At 42.7% G+C, this 26499-nt stretch overlaps 1 long non-coding RNA gene and 2 pseudogenes across 2 annotated transcripts in view; 1 reads left to right on the top strand and 2 right to left on the bottom strand.

The window, feature by feature from the left end:
- The window catches only part of LOC148162670 (uncharacterized), a 139581-nt gene that overhangs the window by 58107 nt on the left and 54975 nt on the right, over positions 1-26499 (bottom strand). The gene's annotated exons all lie outside the window — the stretch shown is intronic.
- LOC114226605 (vacuolar ATPase assembly integral membrane protein VMA21 pseudogene) lies at positions 15173-15479 on the bottom strand (annotated as a pseudogene).
- LOC114226617 (large ribosomal subunit protein P1 pseudogene) lies at positions 22306-26267 on the top strand (annotated as a pseudogene).

The raw sequence follows: 26499 nt of genomic DNA, 5'->3' as shown, positions 1-26499 counted from the left end.
CTGGCCATCTCCACAACCCATCCATGAAACCCTAGACAGTCACATCTAAATGCTGGCGTGCATGAAGACAAAGCCCAGATCCTTTTCCTGGCAGGAAGCTGTGTCTTCTAGCACATGGAACCAGGACTGCATTTCCTGGGATTAGATGGAGTCCTCAGCACAGAGGCCCTCTCATGGGTTTGTCCCCAATGTCCAGCCCAGAAACTGTCTGTTCCCTGGCTCCCTGGAGAATGAAAAATTATTGGCTTCTGGAATGTTTTTCTGGTCACTGAACCCTCAAGGTGAAAGGTCTCTTGGATGGAAACCAACAGGCCAAGTTTACCCAACCCAGCAAGGCGTCAGGCAGCCCCAAGGCACATTCCACTAGATCCCACAGAACAGCTGGGGCTTCTTCTCCTCAGCATGATACCTGCCTTCAAAGAATGGAGGTCTTCCTTCCCCACTGCACAGCTGACATAAAGCAGAAATCCCACTGCAGAGCACCCTTCAGGCTGGAGACTGCACAGAGCCCTCAGAAATATTCTCTTCTCCCTCTGCTTTCCACTGTTGCTGCTAAGACTTCAGCTTATGGGAAGAAGAGAGACTCACAAAACACTATGTGCTCCTGTCCTAAAAACGTCCCATAGGAATAGAGCCGGAAGGGAGCGGAATATTTACATGCTTGTGAGCACCTATTACATGCCAGCCATTTTATATACATCATCTCATCTAACCATTACTACAATTATTTTTCCCATTTTAAAGATGTGCAAACTGAAAATGACTCTAACCACAATAGTGGCATATCTCCCTTCTTTGATAAAAGGGATCCTATGAAACCTTGGACCTTGGGCCTGAAAATCAGTGACTGGAGCTCAGCATGAGGGTGAAGTGTAATGTAGCCACACAGGTAGTGTCCTTGCATTAGTCATGTCTGCTCATTGTCTGGGACTCTGTGATATCTTGCCCAGTCTATCCCTGCTGGAATCAGGCATTCTATCTGGGCCCCAAACCCAGCTGTCCAGGACTAGGAAAAGGAAGCAGTCTGAGTTTTACAAGAAGAGCCTTGAACTAGGAGTTTGAATACATTTGCCTGAGTCCTAGCTCTACAATTTAATATATGAGATCTTGCCTTGGTTTCCTCATCTGTGAAGTGGGAATAATAACGATTGATTTCCTACTTTGGGTTTGTGATGATTAAATGAAATATTGCATGTGTGGTGTGGGGAAGGCCCACAGAGACCTGGCCTATTCATAAATGAGCCATATTCTTGTCCACTGCCCTTTCTATGGAGCTCCATCACGACTGGACAGCACTCCATTCTTTAGAATAATTTTTCTCCTACCCTCTTCCCCCACAAGCTAAATGAAGAGCAGGTTGGTTTGGAGGAAGGAGCATAGACTAGGAATTGGATTACTTGGGTTTGAGTCCTGGTTTTATTAACCATTGGCTATGAGATAATTGAGTCACTGAGCCTCAATTTTCTCATCTGTTCAGTGGGGATAATATCAGTAGTTATCTTCTAGGGGTGCCATGAAGACTATATGAGTGCATCAGTGCTTCATAAATTTTAATGTGCTATACAAAGGCAAGTTACTCATCTAACAAAGTTTTTTGACCATCTGCTATGGACTAGGCATGTTCCAAGTGATGACAATCCAAAGACAATAAGACACAGTATCCATTAAGCTCACAGTCTGTGGAGGAGATGGAAGCATACACAAGTAATTACAACACAGTGTGGTAAGTGCCATGACAGGGAAGCATAGAAGAGGGGCACTGTATTAGTTATCTATTGCTGCAAAGCAAATTACCCCAACCCCAAGTAGCTTAAAACAACAAGCATTTATTATCTCACATATATTCTAGGACTCAGGGATCTGGGAATGCCTTAGCTAGGTAGTTCATGAGGTCAAGCTGTTGGCCAAGGCCATAGTCTTTGAAGACTTGACTAGGGCTGGAGAATCCACTTCTAAGCTCACTCATGTGGCTGTTGGCAGGAGGCTTCAGTTCCTTGCCATGTGAGGTCTGCTCAAGATATGACTTTCTCCAAGGGAAGTCATCCAAGAGAAAGAGAGCATGTGTGAGAGAGCATCCAAGAGTATAACCTAATCTTAGACGTGGCATGCTATCACTTTACCATTTTCTATTGGTCACAAAGACCAAACATGGTACAGTGCAGAAGGGCACCACACGAGGGTGTAACTTTCAGGAGGTGGGGATCATTGGGACCCATTTTGGATGCTTGCTGCCACAGGTACTAAACACACTAGGAGAGAGGAGCCAGGAAAATTGTCTAGAGCTTAACCTCGGGTGTATTTTTACTGCTTCTTGTAGTTTCTGCTGAATGCTGGACTAGTAAGAGAAAATTTCCTTTTCTATCCAGATTATTCTGCTATTAGGTAGAAATGACATTGTACAAAATATAGAGCAAACACAGAACTATCAAGAAGTGGTAATGACTCATCAAAATAAAAAGCTTCTGCACAGCAAACAGTCAACAAAACTAAAAGGCAACCTACTGAATGGAAGAAGATATTTGCAAATGATGTATCCAATCAAGGGTTAGTAGCCAAAATATATAAAGGACTGATACAACTCAACACCTCAAAAAACAAATAATCCAACTAAAAAAATGCACAGAAGACCTGAACATTTTTCCAAAGAAAACATCCAAATGGCCAACAGAATCATGAAAAGATGCTCAGTATCACTTATCATCAGAAAGGTACAAATCAAACTACAACAAGACATCACCTCACATCTGTCAGAATGGCTAAAATTAACAACACAAGAAAACAACAGCTATTGGTGAGGATGTGGAGAAAAGGAAACCCTCATGCACTGTAGCTGGGAATGCAAACTGGTGTGGCCACTGTGGAAGATAGTACGGAGTTTCCTCAAAAAGTTAAAAACAGAACAACCCTATGATTCAGTACTTATACTACTGGGTATTTACCCAAAAAATATAAAAACACTAATTCAAAGGGATATGTGCACCCTTATGTTTATTGTAGCATTATCTGCTCAATCATGGAAGCAGCCCAACTGTCCATAGATAGATGAATGGATAAAGAAGAAGTATGATGGATTATTATTCAGCCATAAAAAAGATGGAAATCTTGCCATTTGCAACAACATGGTTGGAGCTAAAGAGTATAATGCTAAGAAAATAAGTCAGTCAGAGAAAGACAAATACCGTATCTCACTCATATGTGGAATTTGAGAAACAAAACAAACAAGCAAAGGGTAAAAGAGAGAGAGAGAGAAAACAAGACACACTCTTAACTATAGAGAACAAACTGATGGTTACGAAAGGGGAGGTGCAGGGGGGGGGATGGATGAAACAGGTGAAGGTAATTTAGAGTACAATTATCATGATGAGCACTGAGTAATGTATAGAATTGTTGAATCACTATATCATACACCTGAAAGTAATATAACACTGTACATTAACTATACTGGAATTAAAACAAAAAACTTAATAAAAAAGAAGTGGTAATGACTTTGCTGGTGGGAGCATCTTCCAGTTATGTCTTCAGAGCAACTGCATCCTGGTAGGTCAGTTCTCCAAAGGCCCTAGTATGGCCCTTAAAGTTCATAGCCTTCCCAGAGCTGACCAACAATCAGTAGTACCCACCCCTATTACAGTGCAACTCACATTGTACCACAATTGTGTGTTTATGTGTCTCACATCCCTTTAAACTGCCCTGAGCAGGCAGGGAAAATGTCTGTCTGGTACACAGCTTGTCCCACATCCAGCATGGTGTCTGGCAGTGTGCCTAACTGTTTGATAAAAGAATTAACAGAAACTGAATGAATACAGAATACACTGTACATGTTATAAGGTCCATGCAGGTAAGTAATTATCACAACATTTAAGAAGCTATGCTTTGTGTTTCCTGAGTGTCAGGAAATGCTATGCTACATGCTTTATGTATATTACTTCATTTAACACTCACCACAGTCCTACGGTAGGCATTATTATCCCCATTTAACAGATGAGGAAACCAAGGTCACACAATTAGAAAATGGTGGAATGTGGATTTGACACCAGGTCTGTCAGACTCCGAAGCCTGTACAGCTAATCCTATCATATCTGGTAGCAGATCTTCTCAAACACACAAACAAAAAATTTCAGATCTTAAGGACTTTGGGTAGTTAACAAACCAGATAAAAGAAAATTAAATAGTCTTAAGGAGCAATTTGATGAATATCTAAAAACCAGGTGTTTCCCTTTCTCTCTCTCTCTCTTTCATACACACACATACACACATCCCTTATTTTTCCAGGAAAGCTCAGTTTAAGTTCCACCTCTTCCAGGAAGCCTTCTTTGACTCACAGTGATGCTTGTTACCCCTAAATTCCTGCAGCACTTGTGATAGAGCCATTCAGTTGATATAAACTATGGTAGTCTTTTTTTTTTTTAAGATTTTATTTATTTGACAGAAAGAGACACAGTGAGAGAGGGAACACAAGCAGCGGGAGTAGGAGAGGGAGAAGCAGGCTTCCCGCCGAGCAGAGAGCCCAATGTGGGGATTGATCCCAGGACCCTGGAACCAGGACCTGAGCCGAAGGCAGACGCTTAACGACTGAGCCACCCAGGCGCCCCAAACTATGGTAGTCTTAATTTGCAGTATATCCTTTTTTACAACGCAGGCCCATGGCTTCCTTCTTAACACAGTGAGGGAGTTGGACTACTTCTTAAAGTCCTTTTCTGGCTTGCACATTGTAGGAGGTATTTCCCAACTCCCATTGGCATAATCACTTCCTTGCAGGGAGGACAGACAGCATGGTTGCATATGGCAGGCCCTCACCCATAGCAGAGTTTTACCTGATTGTATCAGAAGAGCCTGCTTTCTACCATCTCCTGACTTCCCTGTAAGCTCCTGGGGACTCTTTATAATGTCCCAGCACCTAGCACAGGGCCTGGAGCACAGTAGGCTTTCTATAAATGTCTCCTGGATAAATACATGAATGAGTGAATAAATGAAGTGGTGGTGCTGACTGCTACATTAATGAAATCCTCTAATGTCATTGGCATTACTAAATTAACTAGTAATTTCTTTTGCTTGTTGGGTGCTTTGGCCTTCCCCAGGCAGCATCTCCTTCAGACCTTTCTCATCCCAGGGCTTTCTGCCCACAGAATCAGTATGGAGCATTTAAAATCAGGGTGGACAGAGCTGTAGACACATGGGCAAACTTTAACTTGGCTTGTTCCAGACTGCCTGCCAAGTCATCACCCTTCTGTTTGGACTCAGTTACCACATTCTTTATTGCAAGATACTTTCATAACACGAGGCAATGCCCTTGCCTACAGCTTTATTTGCACTGGTTACATATGTGATCTGCTTGCTTTCGGATGTCACCACCCATCTCTGGCAGTTGGGGAGGGGGTTATGACTTCATTTCAGCAGTGGCGTCTCTTCTGGATCAGATGGGAACTCTCTGGGAAGCTTCCTACAGCAGCTGCTTTCATGCAGGGAAACAGGGTAACAGGAACCCTCCTACTGATCTTCATCAATGCCTTGGACAGGACCTTTAGTTGTTTAACCTTTTCTCTATTTTCTGCCTTACTAGTGGGAAGGAATACAATGCAGTGGTAAAGAGCATGGATTTTGCAATTAGAGCTGGATTTTCATCCTGGTTCTGCCTCTTATTAGTTATGTATCTTGGGCGAATTACTTCTTTGAGACTTGACTTTCTCACTTGTAAACTAGGACTACTACTATTATCTCCTTTGTAGGGTTGTGAGGATTGAGGTAATGCTGCGAAGAGTTTAGAATAAAGCTTGCAAATAATATGCCCTCAACCAATGTTAGCTATCATAATTCACTATTATTTAGTGTGTCCACTGCTCACACTGAGGATGGAGTGGGTAGTGAGAGGGTGCAGGTAAGTTTTCATCGTCACCATCAACATTTTGATGAAAGGAGAAAGAAATTCAGCTTTACTGAATGCTGGCCTGAGAGTCTTACCTACCTGAATCCATTTAATGTTTAGAAGGACCCCAACTTTACAGATAAAGCTCAGGGGATTAAGGAACTTGCTTGATGTCACACAGCCAGGGTGGGGAGCACATCTTCCTGACACACATTCTTTCCCTGTTCCCCACAGAATGCTCTGGGGCCTATGGGGGCCTTTCATTTGGTCCTTCTCAGTGATGAATACTCATGCATTTACCTTGACTTACTTCTCTCCCACTTCCTTAACTGGCCCCAAGATATTCTGTGAGACCTGCTCCAACTTCTCTTTTCCACTCAGCTCATGTCAGTCTGGTTTCCTGGCAGAGCTGACTGCCCTGGCTGGAGGAGCATTCTTTCCTGTTTCTCTGGGTCTATCACCCTCCTCCTTTCTGTACCCAACCATTTCATTTTCACAGCCTCAGCTTATCCTGTGCCTGGAATTGCCTGTGCTAGTATCAGCAGGATTGGTATCAGTAACCCAGGCCAGACTGGCTCAGCGACACACAAGGAGTGGGGTGGAGAGGGTGGGAAGGATTGTGGGGGTTGCAGAAGGTGACTGGGCTGGGGGTGGGTAGGCTAGTAGGGGGCTGATAGAGAGTCAGGAAAACAGCTGCCTTTTCAGGTGAGGACAGACAGTGTGCCTGGGGATGCTGCTGTGGCAACTGAGAAGTTAGGAGTACTCCGCCTGCTCTCCTGGCAGAGCTCAGGGGGAGCAAAGGCTTTAAGGCCTTGAACTGGGGGAAGTCAGGGTAAGGCAGGCTGAATGCTAGGTTTTAAGCTGATATCCTATCAGGAGGAGTTCATTTTCAAAAGGATCCCAAAATGGAGTGGGATTAGGGACTCATGGACAGACCTGGTTTCAGACAGTCTATTTGTAATAATAAACCATCAGATGGTCCCAGAAATTCCATTTTATTGGCACCTAGATTGGATGTCCCAGGCTGCCTCTCCTACTCAGAAGTTGTACCAAAAATTCTTTGGCAGACACTGGCTTCCAATTTTTAGTTCTGAAAATGCAGTCACCATACCTAACCCATATTCCATAATCTAAAATATTTGGAGGAATGGTTATAGGCTATTGTTGGCTTCCATTTTTTCTGACTTCCTATAATAAATCTTTTTGTCTACCATGTTATTTTTTTAAATTAAAAAAGTGTTAACTATAGAAGTGCAAACTATAAGTAAATATATTCTTGGCAAAAAAAAGTTTAAATGAGTAGCAAGTGAAAAGTAAAAATCCTGCTCATGCCCCCCCCCCAACTTAACTCCACTTCCTTCTGTAAATTATCCTGTTTAGTCCGTACCATCAGTTTCTGCTCTAAGGTTTTCTATGCACTTGGGAAGCTGCAGTAGCATCCAGGATTACAGGCTGGGGGGACAGGAAGAGCTGACTGCCCTGGCTGGAGGAGCATTTTATCACTGACATTGTTTGTTTCCATTGTTCGTGGTGATAATAAGAAGCAGATTAAATAGATTTTATTGTCATCTATTATCATTTTCAAGTTATTCCTTAAAATTATTGTTTTGTTTTTTAAAGAATTTTTTATTTATTCATTTGAGACAAAGTGATACAGAGAGAGAGAGAGAGCAGGAGCAGTGGGGAGAGGCAGAGGAAGAAGGAGAAGCAGACTCGCTGCTGAGCAGGGAGCCCGATGCGGGGCTCCATCCCAGGACCCTGAGATAATGATCTGAGCCGAAAGCAGACACTTAACCGACTGAGTCACCCAGGCGCCTCTAAAATTATTGTTTTAAATTATCCTCAGTTGCTATATCCCCTTACTGCCTGCACTCAGGACAGACAGCTCCCCCTGCTTTGCCCTACGGTGGTATGCCTCTGTGTAACATGTGCAATATGTACATTCATGTATTTTTTTAATGGGATAATCTATATACATTGTTCAGCAATTTGCTTATCCTTCCTCACCTTCATTTAGCAATATGTCCTTGGGATCTTACCTTGATAGCACATAGAGTTAGTATAATTCTACCACCTTTTTTATTAACGGCTGCCTAGTATTCCATAGTATAGTTGTACCATTCTCCTATTTATAGATATTAGGTCCTCCAATATTGTGCCACATCAAACACTGCAGCATAATGTATTTCCAGTGGCACAAAATAGGAAGTATTTTACTGTCTAATGTCCTAAGATAACATCTAACTTCTCTTTATAATACATGACAATAATACTCATTTATCAAATGCTTAGTCTGTACAAAGATCTGTTCTAAGCACTTTGCATGTAGTAACTCACTCAATTCTCAGAACAACCCTATGAAATAGGGAGTACATATTATCATCCTCATTTCACTGGAGAGGCACTAAGGTAATCTTACCCAAAGTCTCATAACTAATAAGTAGCAGAGCTGGGATTTGAACAAAGCACTCTGACTCCAGGATCTGCACCACTGACCCCACAGTGCTAGACGAGCCTTCTGTGCATTTGTAAAAGCTCTTCTCCAGGTTAGATAGCTGGAAAAAAAAAATGTTGATACATACTTTCAAGTAGCCCTGTCAAAACGGCAGTATCAAATGACACTCCCATGGAGTCTGAGGGGGTCATTTTCCCTAAAACCTTGCTAGTGTTGGATTTCATCAAGTTTACTCACTTTTGAAGACCTGGAGGGTAAAAAGAAAAGGTATTGATTTTGCTACCTCATTGGAAAGCTAGTTTAGCTAGCATGGTACATAATTCCAGGTCAAAATTATTTTCTTTCCACGTTTGAAGTGATTGCTTCATTGTTGTCCAGCATTCAGAGTAACCTTTCAGAAATCTGACAGCCAATTCATTTTTGTTCCTTGTAGGTAACCTGTTTTTCTTCTTTGAATACTTTTAGAGTTTTTTCTTTTTCTTTTTGGCTCTGAAACATCCCAAGTATTTGTCCAAGTAAGCATCTTTGAAAATGTTCCTTGCCTGCCTCTTAGCAGGCCCTGTGAAGTATTGAAGACTTTCTTCGGGTTGGGGAAGTTTTCTTTTATTATTTCTTTGTGGATCTCTTCCCCACCAATTCTCAGTTCTTTCCTGGCATTTCTTTTGAATGAAAGGAGGCACTTCTGAATCGATCCTTTGTGTCTCTGTATTACTCTGTATTACTCTGCTCGGCTGTCATAACCAAATACCATATTCTGGGTGGCTTACACAACAGAAATTTATTTTCTCACAATTTTGGAGGCTAAGATCAAGATGCTAGGCAATTCAGTTTCCAGTGAGGGCTCTCTTCCTGGCTTGTAGACAGTTGTCTTCTGGCCGTGTCCTTGCTGTGTCCTCACATGGCAGAGAGATAGCTGTGGTGTCTCTTCCTCTTTGTATAAAGGCACCAGCCCCACTGAATTACTGAATTGACCTCATTTAATCTTTATCACCTCCTCACAGGGCCTATCTCCAGATACAGTCACACCGAGTTTAGGGCTTCAATATATGAATTTGAGGGGAACACAATTCAGTCCCTAGTAGTCTCTCAATTTTTCTCTCAAATTTTCCATTCCTGATCATTTCTATATATTCAGGAACATCTCCTCACACTTAACTTCTTAACATCCCCAGTTTTTGCCACAGCCATCTTATTATTCATCGCATCTACTGTTTTTTTAGTTTTACTAACATAAATTTTAATTCCCTGTTTGTTTGTTGTTTCTTTTTCATAGCAGCCTGCTACAATATCCTCACGGATCTTTTGAAGGATGATGCTATTTAGATTTTTTTATTTTATTTATTTATTTTTGTTAGAATTTTTTAACTGTTCTTTTCTGTTCCTTTATCTGTCTTTTCTCCGGAGTCAGTTTTCAGTTTGATAATATATATTTTAAAAATTTTATTTATTTATTTGAGAGAGAGCACAAGAGAGAGAATGAGAGGGAGAAAGCACAGCAGGGTAGTAGAGGGGCAGAGGGAGAGGGAGAAATAGACTCCCCCCTGAGCAGGGAAGCCTGGTGCAGGGCTTGATCCGAGGACCCCAAGATCATGACCTGAGCCGAAGGCAGACGCTTAACCAACTGAACCACCCAGGCGTCTCTCAGTTTGTTCATCTTAATCCTTTTCTTTAGAGCTGTTTGAATTTCCTCAGCTATCTGGTGATCCTTGGTTTTTCATCATATCTATGTTTGAAGAATGGACTAATTAGCAGGTATTTTGTTTTAAGTTTTCACTTCAGTTTTGAGCTGTCTGTTTCCCCTCTAGTCTCCTTTGGTGAATGGAGGGTTACCTAGGGACTCTGTGAGTAGGTCATTTTGACTGCAGACTTCCCAGTAAGGTGCTTAGAGCAGGCAGAGAGGCAGGCTAGGGGACAACCCTCCTCCCCACTTGGTCCTTTGCCCATCCCCAGATGCCAAAATATGGAGGCCTTTACTTCAGTGAAGCCACAATTGACAGGCTGGGCAGGAACAGCTTTGCCTTTTTCCTCTCTGTGTCCATGGAAGTTGGATAGGATTACTTCCAGCCCTGCTTTTCTCACAGGCCCTTACACACCAGCAGACACCCTCCCCAGACAGGGGATTTCCCTTCTTAGAGTGAAGCTTTGTGTTTTAGTCCACCCTCCTGACCCCTACCCCTGACCTATAGCTCCCTGAAGTGGAGGGAAGAGGAGAGGTCTGTTGTGCACAGGGCAGTTTAAAGATGAGTAATCCTGACGAGTGCTTTCCAACCCCTCGTATTCTTTCTATTTGCTTCCTCTCAGCTAGGAGATTCCCTGCCCCCACCTTCAAAGAAATTTACCTTACGAGTGTTTTGGAGTATGTTAATACTCATCCTGAGTTGTCTGTCTGTGTGACCCTAACTGCTTTCTATCCAGATTTTTATCATAATTTCTGCTGCTTTTTCTGCTATCATTTCTGTCTTTTAAGGGATTTATGGTGGTAGGGCGGGTCTATGTTCATGTTTAGTTCTCCATTTTGATTTGAGTCCTGTTCCATATGATCTTTCCTCTTGATAATGAAATTGCTGACAACAAATTGTGCTGCTGGAATATAGCTCTTTGTTCATTAAGATGATTTCATTTAATAAAAAGTGCCAGACACTTACGTATAGTATCGCTCTGAAGCCTCACAACAATCCTGTAACATAAGCATCAGAATCCACATTTGGTTGATGAGGGAGCTGAAATTCAGGAAGGTTAATTGAATTAATTGAGGTCAGACGGCTAATAAGAAATAGGCCTAAATCTGACTCCAAGACCACTTTATCCTGCTACATATTATTTTTAAATGTCTCTACTGTATTCATTTTCTCTAGTTTTCAGTATGTTTATCTTTACTTCCCCATTAATATATATGGGCCTTGAGAGTAAGAACCCTGGCTATAGTTCATTATTTCCATTATGAGATGCCTGATTTCCTGTTTTACAAGCCGCAGTCAGTTTAAATTTTGTAAACCAACTCGATAAAACAACTAATTACAATATGCTATAATAACAACATATTGCAACTGTACATTACAGGGGCAGAAATGCTTTATTTGGGGTCTTTAAATGTTTTCTTACGTCCACTGAATTAAAGACTTGGTGGCAAGTCGGAATTAAAACCGGAGGAAAGGTCAAAGTTCAGCTCTGGTTGGAGTTGTTATGGCAATTCTCTGAGCAATGAGTCTGCATAAACAAGAGAGAGCACAGGAGGAAATACCTATTGATCTCTAATATTAGCTCTAGCTAATCGTTTTTCTGCTTCTTCAATTGAGCAGTATGTTGAGATGATGAGAATTATATTCTTTCATGTATTCCATTACATTCACTGTCATATCATTCTCTGGAAGTCTGCCTCAGGAAATAACAAACTTTCTGAAGGGGACAGAATCATGCTTTGACATTCCTAAGGATGGTGTCACCTGCGTTGGTTCCTTCTGATCCCATTTGGTTCATCTGTTCATCTATTCATTGAGCACCTATGACTTTGGAGGCAAAATAAAAGTACCTGGGAACTTTCCCCAAATACCACGATCAGTTTTTACTCCTAGACCGATGGTGCCCAGATTCATATATTTTTAAAGCTGCTCAAGCAATGATAATACATACAAGGGTTGAAAAACCACTGCCCCATGATATATTACAAATTGTGTTAACTACTGGGGATACAAATAAAAATAGTAATTGCTAATATTTATTGAGTGCATACCATATGTCAGGAACTGTTTTATGTGCCTTATATGTATTAACACATTTAATCCTGATAACAACCCTAGAAGGTAGCTATTACTCCCATTTATAGATGAGGAAACTGAGACACAGAGAGATTAAGTAATTTGGCCAGAGTTATACATTTAGCAAGTGGTGGAATCCGGTGCTGGGGTCCACGCCCACTGCTCTCTAAACTATCAGTAGTATCATGGTCTAGTAAATAATGATAAGACAGTAGATACCTATCAAGGACACCTAAAGTGGGAGGTGAGAGAAGGAGGTAGGGGCAGGAAGGCTTCCTGGAGGAGGTGGTACCTTAATTAAGTAGAGAAGAATGGGAACCAGCAAGAAAAGTGGAGGAAGAGCTTTTTAGGTTCTTGCCTCCCCTACCTTGCTAGACAACCTGCCTCCTCACCTCCTAGGAGTTCCCTCCTCTCTATTCCCCGTGCTGAAAACACTGGAATGTCCACAATCATCCTTAACACGCCTAACATTTCTACTGGGAAGACTGAAGTCATGCACAATTACTCATGCAATTTTTCCTCCTGACAATAGGTCCTTCTGTGAGCCTCTCATTCACATATATAAAGCTCCACTCTGTTTTTTTTTTGTTTTGTTTTGTTTTGTTTTAAAGTCTTTGTTATAGGAACAATTCACAAACGTGTCAAACACACATTGGTTCCCACCCCCTTCTCCTGTCCCCTCACCTGATTGGGAGACTAGAAAATAATCCCCTGGCTTGCCAGGGGCCTGTGCCCACTTGCCGACTCTGCCCCAATGGAAGCTAACCCTGCTTTTCACTTTGCTTCTCATCAAGTGTGGCTCTAAGCTGAAGTTTGAGGTTAACCTCAGGGAGCGTTTAGACACCACACCTGCCACCCCTCTGCCTGGGCCCAGGGGCAGGGACAGACTTTCTGTTGAGGAAAGGGAAATGCTCTTATGCTGCTAATTAACTGTGGGAGGAAAGGAAGCTCTTTCCAGACACCAAAAATACCAAGGACCAACATTATAAAAAGCAGTCTTTGTGCTGGCCAGCCCCATCATTCAGCACAGCCTAGGCTGGGGCCGGAGGGAAAAATAACTCCTCTCGCAGCCCACAGGGTCCCTGCATCTCAAATGGATGCCTCAGGAGGCCATGCCCTGAGTGAATGTCTGCTGGGGGACAGAGGTCCCAGGAACATGGATGGAGGCTGCCTGCCCTTAAACCACAGGAAGCAGTCTGAAGCTAGCATGCTTATGGATGATTTGGGAGTCTTTGCTAGAATAGCCATAGGCCCGTTGCGTAAGTGAAAAGGTGAAGAGTGCAGGTCTGTTGGGGTGTGAGGCGGAACTGTAGGAGATTGCCCCAGAGTCTAGGTAATCTCACCACAGCAGTTCCCTTTCCCACCCTGTGCTTATCAAACTAGGGGCCGAGCCTCACTTTAAATGTAGAGAAAGAAGTGTCACCATCTGGCCTTTCCAATTCCCTTAGGCTTGGCTGCTATAGGCCCAAAAAGAGTCTGCAGCATGTGGCAGACTCAAGTCCAGAGGGTGATCTTGGGGGAACGGTTGAGTTGCTGCAAAAATTGGATTTGGCCACAGGCTGGGAATTGGAGGCTTTCACAAACAGGAAGGCAGCAGGGCCATTTGGCTGGGACTGTAAGCTCAAGTGGCTTCAGAATTTGGCTGCTGATCAGTGTAGGGGAATGAGGTAAAACATGAGGGTGGCCCCAAGGATTGAGGACCTTAGAATCTGAAGGCTGCCAGAGCCACACTGAAGTTCTTAGAGGGCCTGTTTTCATGGTCTGTCTTACTTTACAGAGCCTGGGACAGATTCCCAAGACTAAATTGCCAAAACCAGGAAGTCAGGGTACTAGGATTTCATACTAGGCATGCTTCCCAGTCTCTCACTCCAACCTTTCTGCATCTGGGCAGACAAGGGGAAAATTCTTCCATTATGATACCACATGTACAGGATCCTTAGCAGCTATGTGTGTGGTGGCACATCTTTCTTTTCTTCCCTCCTGTTGATACAGGCTCTCTTCATAGACTCCTCAAGTGTCAGAGCCGGAAAGATTTTAGAAGCCAGGTAGACCAATTCTTTTGACAGGAAAAGAGACGGAAGACTGGAGAGAAGTGACTGGCACAAAGGCACACAGCTGGTTAATGAAGCCAGGTCTTCCGACAACCGGTCCAGGGCTTTTTCCATAATGCCACACCCTTGCTAACAAATAACATTTGTGTCTCAGGGGCTCCTGCCCGTTCCCTATTCTGTTTCCCATTTTCCTCACTTCCATGCACAGGGCCTTAAACTGGACCTTGTATATGGTAAGATGACTTTCTGAAAAGCTTCTGCTATTGGGTATCCTGACAAAAAAATGTTAGGTTAGAAAGAAAGAAGTCATGGCCAGTGAAACGCAGACGGACCAGGGTGGAAGAGCAAATTCCCTGACTCCAAGGCCTTGTTGCTCCAAGTTGTCCATGGACCAGGAGCCTGGGCATCATCCGGGAGTCCCATCCTAGACTTGCACTTTCACCAGATCCCTAGATGATCCAAATATACATTAAAGTCTACGCAGTACTACTTTTAGGTAAGGCTCTGCAAAAAGTCCTCCCCCTCCCCTTCCTGCCCAAATGCTTAACCCCCCCACCTCCCTCCTGCTCCTCCACCCCTCTGTCCTCCATCCTAAATTCTGACTTCTCTTGAAATTTAAAGCCATGGCGGGGTGGGGATGGTGTTATATTTTAAAAGGGGACTCAAAAGGGGACTTATTTTTTTTAGAAAAATAAAATATAGCCAATTTGAAAAAACTTTTTGCAGCTCCAATGTCATGTTGTTAATGTAGAAATATAAACATCTACTATGTTTATATTGGCTTGCTTGTAAAATCATCATCTTTGGTTATATTTAGAAACTTGATGGCTTGGAAAGTATACTGAAAAACTCTGAGAACAAAAATATTTTTCCCCTTAACTCTCTCTGGAAAAAAAAAATCTCTTTAAAAAAATCCTGAAACATCTTTTCTCTACTTTCTTTTTTTTTTATTTTAACATGTTCTCAACTTTATTGAAATCATCAATATCCCAGACACATTTATCATTTTTAAAAAATCAATTTAATGCTATCAAAAGGTGATGTCCAATTTAATCCTGTTTGCCTTCACGCCACTGTCGTGAGCCTTCATTCCAGGCCACATAAAGAAAGAGGGCAAACACCACATGGACGGCGACCACCGCAACAATAGCAGCATAAAAATAGCTGTCCCTATTGGACATCCCAAAGGCGCCTTCAAAAACATAAGATTTAGTCGTGAAATATAACCCAATAGGTACAGTGATCATTAGAGCTGTGAAGAACAGGAGCGTCTTCAGGGTAGATGCCAGTGAACTTTCATTTCTGAGGTCAGGCGGCTGCACCGCATTCGGCGCCCTTTTATCAAGGCTCTCCATGGTGTAGCCGCGCCCGCAGCAGGTGCTGGGGGCGGGCTGGCCTCGGTACCGCACTCCGTCCACTCGACAGGCGACCGGTAGAGGCATGCCACGCCGGAAGTGCCCTTTTCCCTAGTTTCTTATTCCCATCCACCATTACACATTTTTTCCTCTTACCTTTCCCCAGTTCAATTCCCTCATTTCGTTGACGTTTTTTAAAATACAATTTTTCTTATTACACACTTATTCCTTAGGGAAAAATTAGGGTATACAGAAGCAAAACACAAGCAGAATCCCATTGATGTAGAAACAACTATATACCTTTTATAAAAAATTATCTGAAACTTTTTTATATGTATTTGTTAACAAAAATGGGATAATTCAGAACATCATAATTAGTATGTAGTTCCTTTTAAGTGGAACTATGAATTACTAACTTCTTTACATCTGCAAACATAAAAATGAACATTTTTATTAAGTTCTGCCATGTGGATTGTACCATGATTTATTTAATAATATTTCTATCGCTATTAGGTAGTTCAAACTTTTCACTACTAAAAATAGTACTGCACATCCTTAATGATTTTCTTACCTTAAAAAAATGCTTTCAGGGGCGCCTGGGTGGCTCAGTCGTCAAGCATCTGCCTTCAGCTCAGGTCATGATCCTGGAGTCCTGGGATCAAGCCCCGCATCAGGGCTCCCTGCTCGGCTTCCCCCTCTCCCACTCCCCCCCCCCGCCTGTGTTCCCTCTCTTGCTGTGTCTGTCTGTTAAATAAATTAAAAATCTTCAAAAAAATTAAAAAAAATTCTTCCATTAAATCATAAATGCACTATTACACTTGTGAAAAAAAATTTTAAATACAGAGAACGCTAAATTTCTTTGACCGTCATTCCCAGTCCTGGTTCCCAACCCACCTTCCCAGAGGTAACCACTGTTACCAGATTTGTATGTAGTTTTTTTTTTTTTAAGATTTTATTTATTTATTTGACAGAGAGAGACACAGCAAGAGAGGGAGCACAAGCAGGGGGAGTAGAAGAGGGAGAAGCAGGCTTCCTGCAGAGCAGGGAGCCCGATGCGGGGCTCCATCCCAGGACCCTGGGATTAGGACCTGAGCCGAAGGCAGATGCTTAACGACTGAGCCACCCAGGCGCCCTGTATGTAGTTTTGTACATATTCTCCCAGACCATTTTTTATGCATTTAGTGCATATGTATATAGCTGTAAGGAATAAATTACTATTTCAAAGTTTTGGTTCATTGGTGGTTATTTTGCACACCAATGGTATAAGACCTATCATTCTTCAAATTGCCTTTCTCACTTAATCAATTTTGGAGTGCTTGCTGCATTAACACTTACAGATCTACTTCGTTTATTTTGGCTGTTGTCTAGTATTTTGTGTCACGAACAGAACGTGGTTTATTAGCATGTGTTGGATGAATTGACTTTTAGGCTATTCCACTTTTTTTTTTTAAGATTTTATTTGTTTATTTGACAGAGAGAGATGCAGCGAGAGAGGGAACACGGCAGGGAGAGTGGGAGAGGGAGAAGCAGGCTTCCCGCTGAGCAGGGAGCCAGATGCTTGATCCGAGGACCCTGGGATCATGACCTGAGCCGAAGGCAGATGCTTAACAACTGAGCCACCCAGGCGCCCCTGGCAATTTCCACTTTTTATCTCTTATATAAAATACACTTATACATGCTTCTTCAGGTACACTTGGGAGTGTGTCTTTAGGGTAGATTCAGAGAAGTAGCATTGTTGAATCTTAGGATCCCACTGACTTCCTTCTATGTATGAATGAGAGGCAAAACTCTTTTGGAAGATCCTGGAAGAAAATACAGTTCTTAAAAGCCTGAAAAATGATTTTTCCCCCTAGCTTTGTTCTTGGCTTCCAATGTTATCTTGAGGTTTCTAGCTAGGGTAGATGGATGTGACCGAACAAGGAAAAGGACATAACAAGCTTTTGGGGGAAAATAAGAAGGAGGTTTGGCTGAATTTAAGATGTTGCCTTATAGGAGGGAAGAGTGCCTGTGGTGCACGGCAGATGGGGAGTACTCTCCCACTTCTCTCTCTCTCTCTTTTTTTTAAAGATTTTATTTATTTATTTGAGAAAGAGAGAATGAGAGACAGAGAGCACGAGAGGGAAGAGGGTCAGAGGGAGAAGCAGACTCCCTGCTGAGCAGGGAGCCCCATGTGGGACTAGATCCCGGGACTCCAGGATCATGACCTGAGCCGAAGGCAGTCACTTAACCAACTGAGCCACCCAGGCGCCCTCTCCCACTTCTCTTGTTCCAGCTGCCCCACTCCCACCGTAACTCAGTGAATCCAACTGTCAACCCAACTTTTGATGGGTGCATATGGATACAGAGCATAGCATTAGCGTTACAAGGATTTCAGTAGATGACATGGTCTCTACCCCCATGAAGGTGAACAGACATCCATTCATGGGAAGATGTATTAACACTTACAAGCCATACACTGTACTACCAAGTAAAACTTAGTGTCAAGCAAACTGAGTAGAGCCACCATTACTCTTGAGGGAACAGTAAGTCCTTTGTACCTTTCACCTGGATTATTGCCCCAGGTTTTCACTTGGTCTCCTTACCTACAATCTCTCCCTTTCAACCCATCCAGCTGACTGCTGATAAAGTAATATATGAAAAGGTCACTTTTACGGTATCTGTGATCTTATTCATGCCCTACTCCTCTTATTGTCTGGTAGGCTTCCCTTCATCCTTTATGACTCAGCTCAATAATGTGATCGTAGTAGGTGCACCTGAGTGGCTCAGTCAGTTGAGTCTCCAGAGTTTTGATTTCGGCTCAGGTCTCAGGGTTGTGAGATCTAGCCCCGTGTTAGGGTCTGCACTCTGCGCAGAGTTCGCTTGAGATTCTCCCTCTCCCTCTGCCTTCCCCTTCCCCGCTCACATTCTCTCTCTCTCTCTCTAAATAGACATAATCTTAAAAAAAAAACAATGTTATGGTAATCATTTGCAACATAGAAGTGTATTAAATCAACACATGGTATATCTTAAACTCACACAATGTTATATGCCAATTATATATCAATAAATTTGGGGGAAAAAGATAGCTCAAACTTTTCATTCAACATGTATTACTTAACATGTATTAAGCACATACTATGTGCATATCACCTCTACTAAAAATTTTCCTTGACTCTAAGCTCTGTAAATAACTCCCTCCCTGCTTCTTCTCTTGTAGTAGATCCCATTTTATTGTCATTACTTTTTATGTATGGATGTATGGATGTATTTTCTTCCATCCCTTTTTATTTTATTTAAAAATTTTTAAATTGGAGTACAGTTGACACACAATGTTATCTTGCTTTCAGGTGTACAACATAGTGATTACTTATTTTTTTTTTTCTGGCCTATGTCTACCCCAAACTGTGAGTTCTTAAAGTATAGGGTCTGTATCTTATCCACCTCTGAACCCCCAGTACCTAATATGATGCTGGGCATGTGGCTGATGCTTAATAAATATTTGTTTGACAAAAACAATGAATAAATGAGCTTCCCAGAAGTGTGTACACTGGTTCTCAAAGTACTTTTAAGATCTGCAGGTTAACTTTTGCTTAGAGAAGAAACCGTGTTAGGTAGCAAGAGCAGAGATAGTCTTTGAGGTGACTTGTCCTAGATCCTGAAAGTAGTAGAGGGAGGGGCTGGTACTTGCCCCAGTCTAAATCTTTTCATTTTATATTTCAAACGCACAGTCTATGTCACTGTTGCAATATAAGGGGTACTAAAGATGTGTTTATTTAAAAAAAGAAAAGAAAGCTTTTAAAAAGATGCCAGCTTTCCCTAGTTTGGAAATGGACTTTTTATTTATTTTTATTTATTTATTTTTATTTTTTTATTTTTTGGAACTGGACTTTTTAAAGCTTTCATCTAATGTTGCCTCTTGCTTAAAGCCCTTCCATGACTCTCATTGCTCCTGGGTTAAAGTTCAAGAATTTTAACTTGTCTTGCAAGGCTCCACATGGCCTGGAGATTGCCTATTTCTCCAGCATCCTTTCACATCGTTTTTCCTGGAGCTCCTTACACTCCAGCCACAGAAGTCATTTCTCTGATCCTCAAGGTCACCAAGCTTCTTCATCCATGCTTCACTGATGCTCCTCATGCCTGGAACACTCTCTGCTACAACCCACACGTGCCCCCGCCCCCCACTTCGCTAACTGCCACTCAACCTTCAGGTCTCAGTTTGGCTGTCACGGCCAAGAAAGGCCTGCCCTCAGCCACACGGGAGGATAGCTCACCCTATGGTACGCCTACAGAGTGTTCTGTCTTTTCCTTTATAACACTTACGATTATTGTCACTTGATCGTCAAGTTGTGTAATCACTGAACGTTTGTTTTTTCACCTCCCACCATTCCGATCCATGAGGACGGGATCTACATCTGTTCTGTTCACTTCTTTATTGAAAGGGTTTTACCTACATTACTTGATCTAGTTTCACAATCCTGTGAAGTAGACATCCTCATCGCTTATTTGACAGAGGAGAAAACTGCAGGCTCCAAGAGATGTGTGGTAGAGTCAAGATTTGAGCCCAGTTCCATCTGTATTTTTGAAGGGTTAAAAGGGCTAGAAGTTCATTTATTTGGGATTTGGATTCTCAAGCCTAGAACTTAATAGGATAATAATTCTGGGTGTGCCTCTTCATCTGTATAATAGAGATAATATTACATACCTTATCTACCTCACAATTTTCCTTAGGATCAAATAAAAGAATATACATGACATGCCTGGTAGCCATAACACAGTCTACAAATATAAGTGAAGTAAGTAGTATTTTTCATCAGACTCAAGTCTGTAACGGCTGCTGCTTATCTGGTCTGCCCACTCTGGGCATCGGTGTCTTCAGTAAAATTGTCAGTTTGAAGACACGGAATCCAGATGTCCCTGTATATTATCTAGAGAAGGTTGTTGGCCTGGACTTCTGCTGACAACTAAAAGATTAGTTGAGAATGATAGCATTCATCTTAGAGGATGAGAACTATACATTTAGCTTTTACATAAATAAAAATAAAGCAATAAATAAAATGCAGTACGTATCTAGAATTTAGCCTCCAGTATTGATCGCCAAGAACAGATTCAATGGTTAGGCAAGTGCGGTTAATGATTAGCATGAGCGGTTAAGAGCTTAGACTTCGGAGTCAGAGAGACCTCAACTCAATTCCCTCAGCTCTACGTTTACCAACAAGGAGGTCTTGGGCAAGTCACTTAACTCCTCTAAGCTTCATTTCTACATCTTTTTAAATGTAACTACCCCTCAGCCTGTTGTAAGGATTAAAACAAATAATGTAAGGAAGCGCCTGGGATATAGGAAGCACTGTATGAATGTGGAGAGTTGTTACCGCCATGTCAGTCTTGCTTCCCTGGCCTGCTGATCGTCCATACCTATTCGTTCCGTGTGGCTTCCATTCCAACTGGAATGATGACTTTCAGGTGTCAGAGTCTTAAATACTAAGGCCAAGAACTCTGTCTCTCAATCTGCAACTGCTCCAAGTGAGGCCAAACTTGTATAAAGGGGAGAGATTTCCTCCCATGTGTTGTGAACAACGAGTTCCCACCAGCTTCTTGTGAGTCTGGGGAAGCCTCGGTATTTGTGCAGAGTTACAAGTTCTTCCACCCGTATTCAAGCAACGGCATGTCTCTGCTCAACTACTTTTGAGTGTCACACTAAGGATGGGAAGATTTTATTCTCTCTGGCTTTGGATAGCTAAAGGATGTGCAATTTGGAGCTGCAATAAAAAAAGGGGGGGTTTCATTGTTTCATCACTCTATGGCTACTATCACATAGGCACGATAAGATGATTTGATTCATTATTAATTTTAAAATGGGAGCCTTTCTGTAATTCTGAAGTAGGAGTCAGAAATTCTAGTGATAGCTCTGTATTCTGGTTCGTGTGTGTGTGTTTTCACTTAAAATGTACTTATTGAGAACGACTATGTTCTATTCTCTGGGGAGAAACACAAAGATGAGTAAGTTCTCTTTCCCTCACAGGAACTGAAATCCTATGTAGGAGATAGAAAAGGCCACAAACAATGGACAGGAGTGAACACGTAGGCGAGGAAGGATGCTCTGAGCATGGTTCCCTTGATTCTGGATTGGGATTCAAGTGTTTGGGGTGGTGGGTAAGGGAGTAAAGAGAAATAGACATTCAACTGGGCCCGAATCCTGCCATTTGTATTTATTAGTTAAATTAACCTGAGCAAGCCATTTACCCTCTCCGAACCAGTTTTTTCATGTGAAAGGAGAAAATGCTTACCTCAAAAGATTACAATGAGGAATAACTGAGATAAAGTATGTGTCAGGCACGATGCCGGACTAACTACAGCTAACAAATATGAGCCACTATAAATATGAGTGTGATTAATACCAAGACATGGATTGCGTTTAAAAATCTTGTCAGCATATAGGGTCAGTGGGGGAGGCTTGACGAAAGAGATCTTAACTCTCATTTCAGCAGCATGGTACAGACGTGGAGCACTTCTCAGATAAGCAAATGTGAAACCCTCCTTGCTAAATATTTGCCACTCTTCCGACACGGAGGCTGACATCCTGTGGTCACTCCCCTCCCCTAGTGAGATATTAGGTGGTGGTTTCATGCTCACCCCACCCGAGATGGTGGATTATCTGCCAGTAACAGAGAAATAGGAAGATCAGTGGTTTTAAATGAGCAGAGACTGGGTGTTTTACAGTAAGTAACTCTTCCATTTCTATCAGTTCCTTGACCAAATGCTGAACAAATTATGAGGAAGCCAAGACACAGCTTTTGGAAAAGCTGAAAGCCTCTTTGATGGTAGAAGCATATCCTGTCATCCATAGATGATGGCTGAAGACGACTTTTACGGACAGGATAATTGTGCCAGCAGACAGACAGAAGGAGGAAGGAAGCCTGGCACTGTACCTACAAGTGCAGGTGCACCTTCCCTGATGAAGCTGCTGTTCTGCACTCTAGAATCTCTCATTCCATTTGCCCAAGTTAAGCAAGTAATCCACATTTGAATAGACAGTCACTGTGTGGACGCTAACTCAGCTCATTTATTATAAAACTCCTTGATTTATAGGAAATAGGCGGCTTATAGGAGGAGAAATTGAGACAATCTGTGATATAATGGTTATTATTCAAAGTAATGCCACTATGGTCTTTGCTCTGTTTCTAAAAGCATTATTCTCATAAGGAAATTGTAACATCCAAAGGTTTATTGGCATTAATGTGGTTGTATCTATGTTTATTATTATGATAATCATAATAGTGGGTACCACTTTTGAGCTTCCAGCTTAGGTCACTGGAAGGGAGAATTCCAACTGGCTTTAGGGAGAGTTTGAGCTGGGCTTCAGTTCAAACTGTATGACCCTTGGAGAGCCTCTCATATTCAGTCTCTAGGTTAGAAATTCCATAAAGGTAGAGGTCTTTCCTAACATCTTTAGGACTGTCTTATACCCAGAGTCCAGCAGAACGTCCAGTACATGATGGGTGTTACATCAATATTTGTTGAAATATTTAATTCAAACTTCGTTATCTATTTTAATACAACAATCCTGACAGCTCAATATAATTAGCTTTAGTTTGCAAATAATAAAGTTGACCTGCTTGTTTCAAAGCTATCTACAGAGTTATGTATGTGATGGGGTGTTGCAGGGATGGGAGAAATTTTCTCTATGGTCACATGATCTCTGAGCTTAACATGGGAGAATCAAGGAGAATAATATTGTTTATGTAAAGATGCTTTTCAGGCTTCCGCAGAGTGGGAAGAAGTAGCTCTGTTGGCCATTTGACTAGAGAAGGAGCTTGAAACAATATTTATGGGGATAGGTGGAAACAAGTGGAGATGTGTGGTCTGGAGAAGAGAATGCCTCAGGGACATAGTAACCATGCTTTCACACCCAGGCCTGACTCAGAGCAGAAAAGATTGTCTTGACTACGTAGGCCTAAAGGCCAGAACACAGTGCAAGCTTTAGGGAAACCAATTTTGGTTTGACATAGGGAAGAACACTGTAACTCCTCCTGCTGTTTAGAAATAGAATGGATCACCTTGGAGGTAGTAAATCCCATTATAGGCAGTGTCCAAAGTGGGACCACATGATCACTGACAGGAATATTGTAAAAGAGATTTAAACATGGGCTAAGGGGAGAAAGGCACTAGAGAAGCAGATGACTTTGAGGGCCATTTAAAGCAGTAGAGTAAGTAGGTCTACATGTATAATTGGACATGGGATGTGAATGCAGGGGGGAAAGTGGTCAAGGATGACTCCTAGATTTCTAACCTAGGCAGCTGGGTGCATGGCAGTGATGTTTGCTGAAATAGGAACAAGCGAGCAGGAGTGGGTTTGAAAGGAAGCTGATGAACCACACCTTGTGCCCACAGAAGCCCATACACTCAGAAAGGTCCTGGCCCTTTGGCTCTTCCCTTACGTCCTTGTGTGAGAAAAGGCCCACAGCGTGAGAGGGTGGGCAGACCAGGTAGCTTCAGATGTGACAGAGCCGCCTGGTTATGCTTCCTGATGTGAGAATGCTTCAGGGGCTGGTGTAACTCAGCCTTAAATCCCTACATTCATCTTTTCTTATTGCTAAGGCAGCAGCTCCAGAAGGTAAATATGGAGATCTGGGACCCACAAACCTAAAATTATAAAGAAAAGAAGAGAACCAGGGGACACTTCAAGATTAGAAGCTGGTTTTCTGGCAGAACTTTGCTTTATTTAATACACTTGCCCACACTCTCCCTGGTTTCCAAAGACCAAATGCAGGCTAGACTCTTGCAGCCTATGTCAGTGCCTCCAGGCTTTGGTGCTGAATAAATGAAACTAGTAGGATTAAAAAAAAAAAAAATGGAGCTCCCTGAGGCCTGGCAGTGTCAGGACGGATATCGATGTGTAATGGAGAGAACAGAGCTCTGAGTTACCACTGACCTCAGCCCCATCTAAGTACCACAGGCCTGGGTACGCTGAGCTGACCCCCTTAAAACCATGATGCAGTATAGACAATAACTGACATCCCATAGCATCTTCTGAATATTGCTGGGGGGAGAAGACCCGTTTTTATATATAACAGAAAGGGAAATGAAAGAAGCAAAGGTGAAAATATGAGAAATTATGTCTGTCATTTTAAAAAAGAATAAGTTTTATGTTTTTGTTTCTAATTACAAAAGCAGTATACGTTCATGGTAGAAAATTTAAGGAATACAGAAAAGTAAAATAAAATCTTCAGCTGTAATGCTACTAACCACTCTTGCCATTTGATAAATATTTACTGAAGGCTGACAGCTGAGGCACAATTTATTTATTTATTTATTTATTAGGAAAGATCCTTTTATTGGGGTGGACACGGAGCACGCACTAGTCCATGATAAAATGACTTAAGAGAAAGATCCGGAAATGTTGACTTCTCCCCCTGGCACACATTCAGAGCAAAGCCTGGGTACGGAATAGGTCCCAGCCAAGTCTTTAAGGCCCGGACTGGAGAGTAGGAGCAGGGAGAAGGGCTCCCACCCATGCTGCCAGGCTACAGCAGGCCCCTGGCCCTAGACCCTTGCAGACACGCTCTGGTTTTTCCGGAGAACTGGGGTGGAGGGGGTGGGGGGCAAAAGGGGGATCTGGGAGGGGGGCCTGTGAATAACAATGTTGTTTTTTTAAAAAGCATCTACCAACATCACATTACTGGGTCTGACGTCCCCGTTAACCATCGCTTGGTACATTTTACAGCATAAATAAAAACTCAAGGAAAATAAATACATCGGCTCCTATGAGGTTGGAAGTGGTACGGATGGTCGGGTGTGGGTGGGCCGGTGGGGGGCAGGGCGGGGGGCGCTTACACAAGGCGGGCAGGCGAGGAGCAGACAAGACAGGAGGCGCCTGTGGGGGAGTGAGAGTCTTAAGTGTCCTCGTGCATGTCCGGGCTGTCGGTCCGTGCGACCTTGCGGGGGGGCACCGAGCTCTCACCCTCAAGGTCCACTTGCTCCTGGTCTCTCTTCTTGGCGGCGTTCTTTTTGTCCCATTGCTGATGTAAGTAGCGCAAAAGCTGAGGCACAATTTAAGGCCCACAACAACCTTGAGACTTTAAGCAATATTATCACTCCCTTTTAATCCATGAAGGAACTGAGGTTCAGAGGTTGAGATTCACCTGGCAAGTCGTAGAGCCTGGATTTGAACCTGGCTCTGTATCCCAGTTTTCTCACAATACTTTCTCTTGATCCATGGAAAATACCAGAGGTCATGCCAGTTGGTCAAATAATCCCAAATTTCAGATGGGAAATACTCAACAGCAAAAAGATACTGCATGATATTTAAAAAATGTGTCTTGCCTTTCCTCAGCTGCACTAAGGTGCTTGGTCCTTCCCAGGAAGCTAAGGCCATGCTGGGGTGAGGCCTTCACTTTATCCAGTGACTACACTGTGTCCAGCAGTGCCAGCCCAGCACTCGCACGCCCTTCTCAGAGCTCGCCTGCATCTACCCGGCCCTCAACTTGCTCCACGATGAGGTGACGATCACACGGAGGATAAGAGCAATGCCCTCATTAAAGTAGCAGGTGTAAGTGTTGAACCTTTTGGGCAGGATTTGTTTGCAAAGACCCCGGCCAATGTCAACATCCGGAGCCCCATCTGCAATGTAGGGGCTGGTGGACCTGCCCCAGCAGCTGGACCTGGCCCCCTCCCTGTGCCCCGCAGCATGGCTGCCCCAGCCGAGGAGGAGGTGGAAGCAAAGAAGAGTCAGAGGAGGCTGATGATGACATGGGCTTTGGTCTTTCCGACTAATCCTCTTCTGTAACCCATTCAGTAAAAGCTGAACTCTTTAAAAAAAAATGTGTCTTGTCTTTCAAGTCTTGTCACACTTCCTGCAATTTTGTAAACTCATCCATTATGAAAGTGATGTTTTGATTCTTTGCCCTTTCTGACAAGCAGAACAGAAAGTGACTCTCCTTCCATGACTTGGCCTGGGGCTTGCTTCTGCTTCTGCCCAAGGCAGGCTGTGGTTAGCGTTCACTGCTGAACCTCTTCCTCCTGTAAGTCCCTTTTTGAAGAAGAA

Source organism: Eumetopias jubatus, unplaced genomic scaffold (genome assembly GCF_037043125.1).
Source record: "Eumetopias jubatus isolate StellerSeaLion01/CBP00866 unplaced genomic scaffold, mEumJub1_p1.0 scaffold_13, whole genome shotgun sequence".
Classification (NCBI taxonomy): Eukaryota; Metazoa; Chordata; class Mammalia; order Carnivora; family Otariidae; genus Eumetopias; species Eumetopias jubatus.
This window is presented reverse-complemented; position numbering and strand designations above follow the sequence as displayed.